This window comes from Neopsephotus bourkii, unplaced genomic scaffold, assembly GCF_033783945.1.
Source record: "Neopsephotus bourkii isolate Nb327-2 ecotype Australia unplaced genomic scaffold, CSIRO-AGI_Nbou_v1 NB_873, whole genome shotgun sequence".
In the NCBI taxonomy this organism is placed as follows: Eukaryota; Metazoa; Chordata; class Aves; order Psittaciformes; family Psittacidae; genus Neopsephotus; species Neopsephotus bourkii.
In genome coordinates this window covers 1271420-1280457 of record NW_026901367.1, presented here as the reverse complement: position 1 = coordinate 1280457, position 9038 = coordinate 1271420, and the positions used below count along the sequence as shown (strand labels likewise).

General features: G+C 41.6%; 1 long non-coding RNA gene across 1 annotated transcript; it reads right to left on the bottom strand.

Moving 5' to 3' along the window:
* Window positions 1-357: 357 nt before the first annotated feature.
* LOC133214124 (uncharacterized) lies at window positions 358-8748 on the bottom strand. Its single transcript, XR_009726001.1, has 3 exons — window positions 8684-8748; window positions 1032-1228; window positions 358-463 (listed from the first exon to the last, which is right to left on the bottom strand). It is a non-coding gene; the product is annotated as an uncharacterized LOC133214124 (long non-coding RNA).
* Window positions 8749-9038: the final 290 nt, after the last annotated feature.

Genomic DNA, 9038 nt, shown 5'->3' with positions numbered 1-9038 from the left:
ATTTTGTGCCTTTTTCAGTTTTCCAGGGAGCAGGAACCAATTGCAGCTCCTTATTAGAAATCACTTCTGCTTAATTCCTGCAACCACTTTGAAAGCAACTCAAATTCTGGATGCCAAATCTGAAACACGAGCCTTTGTGAATCAGATGCTCCAGTCACAAGATACATGTCCAGCTGGGTGAGCATAACGTTGCATTTTCCTTGTGGTTGGTGCAGTTCTGGACTAGGAATCAATTGCCTAAATAATACGCAATACTTCATGTCATGGCAACATTTGTTGCTTTTAGGCCACTGATGAAAAGGGGTCAGCATTACAATGTAATAGCAACCAGAAAAGAAACATAAACCCTTAGAATTTCCTTGGTTCTAGTCATTACCCTCCTCCAGCCCCTCTTCATCTGCTTAGATCAGGGCCTGATACTCCCCTGTTGCTGCCACAGCGTTATCTTGCCAGCCTGCAGTAGCTATAGAAAATGAAAGCTTTCAAATGTTACAGGATTACAGCATTAGGCATTTTATGTGTTCGCATATGTGAGCTTTAGGCAACAAGCATATGTGGCTGATGACATGGAAACTTCCCGAAGTTACACTGAAATGAGCCTTGATTACCCTGCAGCATCCCGTCGTGACAATACCCGCTGGCTGAGCAGGCAGCCATGGTTTGTTGGGAACAGTGTTGTCTGGCACTTGCAGTCACACATCTTGCTCAAACAGCCACACACATGCTTTACTGGTGCGTATGGAACATCGCAGTCAGAGCTAAGGTTATTGTACATCCACTCCCACAGTCTGAGTTTTTATCCACACTCGAAAGGGATTTTTCTACTTTTGATTTCACATATGGTCCAAATGCAGAAATAACGTTATGATAAAGTTAAGGAGATTTGGGACGTGGTGAGACAGCACAGAAATGTTAAGCCTACATTTATAGAATACAGTTAACAGTAAACTATCACAGTCATCCTTTCTAGTCTCAAACTTTCCTGTTCCTTCCAGGAGATTCAGAAACACATTCCAAGTCAGAACACTTACAGGCTGAACATTCTGTGCCGTGTTTTTCTCTCTGCTTCTAGAAGAGGCCAACTGCAAGCAAGCTGGATGAGACTTCTTGCCACTCTTCTGTCCTCTCCTTGATCTCAGTGAGTGCTGCAGGAATTCCCCATCTCTGTAGATTCTGAATGGGGATTTGCGTTTTGTCTGCAGTGTTGCTAGAAGCGGATCTCTCATCCCTGTGGAAAAACACAGTGTGATGCTTCACAAGCAATGCCAAATGCAGTGCAGCCACCCCGGCACGTTCCTCCTTTGACACCATGTAACAAGTTCAGCCCAGGGATTGAAGAGGACTGTGTGTCTACTGTGTCCCAGAGGAAACTTCCTCCCATACATCTAAAGATCAAGCTGATGGCCATCTGTAGATGCCAAACTGACTTTCAAGTATTTACAACCTATTATAGACAACATTGCCCAGTCTCAGAAGTGAGGGATTTGTGCTACAACAGGGAAGCAAGCTACTGAATTCCACATGGGCAGAGATTTGCTGTGTTGAAACACTGGGAGATCAAGGGACAGGAGATTTGCTTTTTAAACAAGAGAGAGTTTGATAGCGATCCACCAGAAAGCTGTTAGTCATTCATCTGTATTATGACCAGGTACTGTGCTTGGCTTTTCAATCATTATCTACAACGTATTATTCAGGCAAAGCTGTTCATTTTGGAGACATGAAATGCAGTACCGTAAAGGTTGGAGACTTCTCCTGACTCTGCCATCCCCATTAGCTCACTATCTGAGCGCTAAGCACATTATAAATAATGCAGAGCTTCATGCCCCTGCATTTTGTGAAACCCCAACGTACTACAAAGTAACAGAAGGGAAGAAACAAGTTTCCGTAAATCCATCCAACTACTATAAACTACCTGATCAATAACTTTTGTAATCCACTGAGCTGCACGAATGATGGGTTGTGAATAATGTAAGGAGTTTGGGCAGTTCTGACACCAGATCTGACTGGAACACTTGTTTTTCACCAGCACATCTGCTCCATAGCGTTTCTTCTGCATAATTTGTATGCCAGATTAATGCTCTTTAGAGCATTTGTGAGCCCTTCACTCTGTCTATGATTAAATTTGAGCTCTTTCGGATAGTTTTAATTGCGTGCATCAATCAAATAGAATAATTTCCTCTTCTTGACATAACCCTACCAACCAAGTATCTTTTGACTTCTGTTTGCAATCCACTGCCTAATCCAGAGTGATGATCAGTAATCTCTGTGATTTGTATACTCGGATTTAGAAGAACATTTAAGGGCTTGTTAATCTCTCAACTGGTTATTTGCTTTCCTGGATAAAGCCAGGTGCATTATTAGCTTTAATAAGTCTCTGAATTGGGTTTTTTAGGTAATCAGAAAAGTACAGTGTTCATTTAAGAAGTTACTGCCCTCGTCTGTCCACTTGGTATGATTCAAGTACTCTGTATGATTTGTGGTAGCACAGGCAGTGAAGGATGTACCCTCTGAAATATTCAACCCAATTCAAAACCTCCCTCTTTTATTTCACCGTTACTCTAGTAAGGTCCCATTCATCAGAGACAACAGCAGGTCAACAGCTTTTCAAGCAGGTGGGAAGTGTTCAACCCCCCTTAAATCAGGTTTTAGGAATGGAAGAGTTTTGTGCCTGTCCATAGGGCACTAAATTCCTTTTAAATCTGATCAAAGTCTCTGTGGCAGAGGCTCAGCAGCAGGGAAGCCAGCTGAGCATTGCTCATTGCTATAGTACTGTTTCATCAAGTTGCCTTATAGAGCTCTCCCAGAGATACCAGGACAATCTACTCCAAAATGTGACAGTATGACAGGGTTGAAAGTCTGCAAGATAACACAGAACTCATCTTCCATCACTACAAGTAAGACACAATGCAAAAACATTCCTTTCCTAACACAATGGATATTCAATTTGATAAAGACAGTATTGGGTCAGGGTCAAGGAAGATGCTTCAGGAAAACAAAGAACCAACCTTTACTCCATACAAAGTTTGAAATTCTCTGAAGATATTCAGAAAATGTGGCACTGAATATCTGAAGATGAGAATGGATGTTGTAATAATGTCTTTTTAGAGGAGAAAAAGTGTTCATCTTGTCCAGTTGTGTATTTTGTATATACAGTTTGTATATTTTATTATATATTTAACAAAAATACACTACACTCCAACTGGCAAATCCAAAGTTACATTTCTAAGCCAGCTATTGCAGTACTTCTCATCTTCCTTCCCCCAGATTTGCCATTAATAAATCCAGGATATTTGGAGGACGCAGAACGACTCTGAGTCAACCCTGAACACACAAAATTCAGAATACAGCTAAACAGTGGCAGGATCCTGACTTTTCTCCTTTTATGTATCAATTCTGTTAAGATCAGCAATGATGAGAAATTCTTCAAAGTGTTACCTAAGCATGGGAGGCAGAGAGGGATGAAACAGCAAACGGATACTCACATCACTACTGACCTCGGTGTTGGCAGCCTCAGTGATGAGATGGCCCTTGAGACTGCACTAAGACAGCAGATATGTATGCATTTATACATACATACGCATACACATACACATGTCTATGCTTGCATTACTTTGCAAGTTTCCTGAAGTCAAAGCCAACATCAACTGATGGTCTAGCATAGGTCAGCCTGCACTACCCTCTGATCTGTGAGAGGAACGAATACTCCTTGACCTGGGACCCTGGGTTTTTTAGTGACTATAGTGCTCGTGTTCAAGACATTTTCATCTGAATTGATTCACAGATCCTTTTCTCAGTTCCACTGCAGATAAAACTTATATAGGTATAAACCAATAAATGTTTTACTGTTTTATAAGTATAAAACAATAAACCAAAGCAGTACAAAAAAGGAATAGAGATTGTTTTGAGAGTGGTACCTCTTGAAAAATACCATTATATTTAAAGTGTTAACAGTAAGAGATTTATAGATGACTATTGGCCATTATCAACTAAGAAAATGACTCAGACATATGCAAATCAACAGGATCTCAATTTTAGTTGGTTTTGGACAACTGTCTCACTGCTCCTTCCAGCTTTCATTACAGTGCACTTGCACATGTGTGTTTCTTACCTGCTCTGTGTTTTTGCTTCCAACGATGTGTGAAACTGGAGACTGACTGCAATTTTCTTGCATTGTTGGAGGATCAGGGTATCAACAGCCTAGTTTTCTAATTGTAACTCAGTCTTGTTTCCTGCTTCAGGGCTGTCATTTACATTTTACTTCAGGATTATGTTGTACCATTTATGGCATTTCTTCAGTAACACACTGAAGCTGCCTTTGGACCCTGTTCAAGGGTTCCCGATGGAATGTTTTTTTCACTGAAACAAGCCCCTGTCTCTGAATCTAAACCTGCTCCAGATTTATGGATTTGCAGGAGACAAAACTTAAACTCAAGCGTTTTGTTTAGGAAAAAGATTCCTGTTTCTGTGTTATGCGAGTGAACATGAAATGGTTCAATTACTCATTTCAAAGCAGCTCGTCCTCTGAAGCTCCACTTCAGTGGAGGAGAGGGGGAAAATGGAATATATTTATTTAACTAAAGCAACTGATGACACTAGTATCATTGGGAGGGGTTTGGTTTGGTTTATGTCCATTTCAGAGCAGACAGTTTTTCAGCAAGCTCTGCTGTTTTGAGCACTAGACTGCTTTATTTTCCCAATGCTTGATTTTCCTCACATCCATTTTCACTGCAAGTGCTTTGCACGTGGACGCGGGATGTGTGTGCTTTTTATTAATCTTCAAGATACTCAACTCTGCACTAACTCACCCTGCTAGCTGATCAAGATCTGGTGAACCAGATGAGTCAACGTATAATCCTAGTAGGGAACAGCAGGAGAATTAAGATTAATTCAAGAACGTTAATTCAATTAATGAATTAAAAATGGGTATCAGCATCTTGCTGAGTTCCTGGAGCAATGCCCCATTTAGCAGACAGTTGATATTCATACTTGTAAGAATGCAATGAGTTTGTAGGTTAGGTCAGTTTGGCTGAACTAAGCATTGCAGAGAAACTATTTAGCTTTTTCAATGGAGACAGATGTGTGCTATTAAAAAGTCTAATATCCACAGATGTCTGTGTATTTAGGTAACATTAGAACTGTCTTCATTCTCAACCTTTATATGGAGAAAACAAATGAGAATAGCTACAGGAAAGCAAATGCTGCTAAGGTCCTGCAGATATTCTTAGTATTTGTAACGACATTATGAGAAACCATCACGCATTCTGAGTGAGTCCAGAGGAGGCCGCAGAGGTGCTGCGAGGGCTGGAGCAGCCCTGCTCTGGAGCCAGGCTGAGAGAGCTGGGCTGGGGCAGCCTGGAGAAGAGAAGGCTCCTGAAGGGGAGACCTGACAGCAGCTCCAGTGCCTAAAGGGGCTGCAGGAAACCTGGAGAGGGGCTTGGGACAAGGGCCTGTAGGGACAGGCCAAGGGGAATGGCTTGAACCTGCCCGAGGGGAGACTGAGCTGAGCTCTTAGGCAGAAGCTCTTCCCTGTGAGGGTGCTGAGGGGCTGGCACAGGGTGCCCAGAGAAGCTGTGGCTGCCCCATCCCTGGCAGTGCTCAAGGCCAGGTTGGACACAGGGGCTTGGAGCAAGCTGCTCCAGTGGAAGGGGTCCCTGCCTCTGGCAGGGGTTGAACTGGATGAGCTTTAAGATCTCTTCCAACACAAACCAGGCTGGGATTCTACACATTGATGTACACTGTGTTGATCTGAAATCTATTAAAACCCATTTAAAACTAGAGACTACTGCAGTGTATACAGCGAAACTCATGGCACATATCTAGGAAAAATTTACTGACAGGTAGCCTATTAGTTTTAAAAATACAGCATTTATTTTGGTCACCTCAGCAAATCAAATGTGTAATTGCTATTTGGATTATTACTCTCTAGAGCCAGTCCTCACTGAAAACACTGACTGTAAGTCAGTAGGTTACTGAAGGTAATCTGAAGCGGGGATACTACGGTACCCAAACAACTCCTGGCATCACTTTTCTTCTCCATATCCTGAGGTAGGAAAAATAGGTTTCCCAGTTTTCAAAATGGGCTTTTATTCACCATCACAGTCACAAGTATATTTTGCTGCATAGCCTGAACTTAAGTAGAGTTTATCCTCTTGTAGTTTGTTTTAAAGAGAATTTTTCCTTTCTCTTTACTTTCCCTTCCTTCTCTTTTCTCTTGCACCTTTGTACTAGGATTTCTGTGTGTGCAGACTCCTCTTGTCCTGACAGGGAAGCTCTGATCCACAGTATTGAGAGCTGCCATCTGTCAGATTAAACTGATGCTGGAAAAGCCAAGAACCTTATTCCAAAGAGTCAGCAAAAGGAAATAGATAAAAGCAGATCTAGCAAGAAAGATCAATACAACTCTATGCAGTCGGATTAAAAACAAAGGGAAGCAAACCCAAAATGTTCATGTGCCTGCCTGCTGCTTTCTGGGGAGTGATGGGGACCTCAAACATGGAGAAGACTCGGGGCTGGATGGAGCAGCCAAAGGCATCTCATTGCGCACTCTTGCAGCTTGAAGATTTCAGACTTCAGAGCAGTGAGACTGGACTCCCAACACCAGCAAATGCATTCTGTTTCCTGCACACAGTTAACTTTAACCCGTTCAGTTTTCAGCAGTATTTGGGACAACGACCTAGCTCCAAAGTGAAAATATCAGATGCTCATATGATTCTTTCTTCCCTACAAGGCTGAAGCATTCGGAGATCACATCCCCCTTCCATCATTCCACACCATCCTGAGATTTCAGCAGATGGTATCTTTTAATTTCACTTGCATTTCTAAAGGATGTTTTGAAGATGTATTCCCTGAACCTTTGGGGAGGGGATACCAAGGAAGTATCTTTGTCATTTTTCCAAGCTCTGTTTATTGCAGTATGGCCAATTGTTTTATGAGTCATCTAAAATTATCCTCTTGATGAAGCCAAAATATTACCTACTCTCCACTTACAATTGTTTCTTGCAGGATACATTTCAGAATAGATTTTTACAGGAGAAGTAACTACTAGCTCAATATATTGGAAGTCTCAATGATGTTCCTAACCACAGGAGTTAATTCTCTTCCTTTGAGGGTTTTCCCTTGGCATCTTTTGGAGGGAAGTTACAGTTCTATCAGTTTCCCAAGAGAAGTTTCAATTTCCTCTAAGTATTTCAGTCTAATAAGGGAAAAGAAGTCATTTTGATAGGGTTCTGTAGAATCGCTTCAATTTGATTTACCAGCTCCCCGTGACACAGCTGTGGTCAGTCTGGTGTGCCATGTCTTCCCCAGACTGGGCACTGCCTCTGCTTTCTTCAAGATAGTTTAGCACTGGACCTTACACTGTGAGACCCCTTTTAAAACATGGTTCTCATTTAGTTTTTCGTAACATGCATTCAATACTCCTATTTCTTTCACACTTTAACCTTTCAAAATCATCTTAGTTAAGGAAAAGGTATTTTTTTTTTCCTCCTGGAATAGGAAATAAGTCAAATGCTTGTCTAATTCCAGACACAAATCCTAGTTTGCTCTTTGTGGTTGTTACATGAGAACTAAATAACTTGTAATTCTTTAGTAATAAAGACTTAGTCTTTAAAGTGATTATGGGTTTTCTTCATTTACATGTATTACCTTCCAGTTACCATAATTACCATTATGTGGACCCTCAGCTGTGGACTTAAGGCACACCATATTTCACATGGAAGACCAAGATGGCTTTTTCACATTGAGTCTTCAGCAGAAGGGATTATTATAATCGCTCACCTAATCCCCAAATCCACATCTCTGGATTTGCCTCTGGCTTTGCAGAGAAGTTGTGTATCGCTATTGATCTTCTCTGGCCTCTTTCTTAACTGACTCGGGCAGCAAATCTCTCTCCTCACACTTTCACTTCGTATATAGTTTCATTAAACACCCACAAACTATAAAGCTGGTCATAACCAAAGTGTTGTGTAAAGGAGATCAGTCAGAGTAACCTACTGGCAATGGATTTTCAGAACAGGTTCAGGGTAGCAGCAGAGTCTTGTGAACAAACTCCCCAGCTGCACAAATGAAGACAGTTTTTCCAGACATCTCCATCAGCATAGGCAAAATGTGCTGTGCCTCAGCTTTCCATGCCTAGAAGACTATTTTCCATCTTCCATCTGCCCAACATGCTCTAAGCCATTTAAGGTGCAGGTTTTTCTAGACACAGGTACCCCCTCCTTAAGCCAGTGACTGTTTGCTGCTGGTACAAACAGATCTTTGATAGAGCTTTCTGAGCACCAACTGAATAAAGACAAGAAGTGGCATTTCCCATCCCATTCCTGGATACAGGCTTGGTTTGCTCACGTCCTTCCAGCATTGCCACATCATTTAAATATGGGTCTGGGGACCAAAGTCACTTTGAAGACAGAACCTCAGATCTTGCTGCCTCAGCATTTCTAACCCTATTCCCTGTAAACAAGGGAGAAACTGCCTTTAATGAGAACACTTAATGCCAAAACTGTCACCAAGTGCTAATGTTTAACTCTCTGGTGACATTATTAAGCATTTACTCTATTTTGGAACCACAGGCTGACATTCTCAGAAGATGTATCACCTTCATTAACAGGCACAGAAAGGCAGAAACTGAGCTTGCAAATGAAATCTAATTTGTCACTGATATGTTAATATAGTAGCAAATACTTACACAGTGTCCCTGCTTGCTTGCTCTAGGACTTCTAAGAGGTATAGCTTTTTAACGTAGGGGAGCCAAGTCGTGCTGTAGTCTTCCCTTAACCCGTGGGTACTGGAGTTTGTTGTAGTAGCCAGTTCATTATCAGCATTAAAGTGCTTTTATAGAGCATGGGGAAATAGAAAGGGAGCTAGATTTAAAACCACAAAAATCACGAAAGCAGAATTGGCCTTGCAATTATCAATGTTGCTACATTAAAAAGGGTATTTATAAACCGAGCATAAAAAACACCACTGTGAACCAAATACTTCTCTGTGTCTCAAAGCCCAGTACAGAGGGCTCACTTCTGCCCTTATTGTTCAGGTCTCTG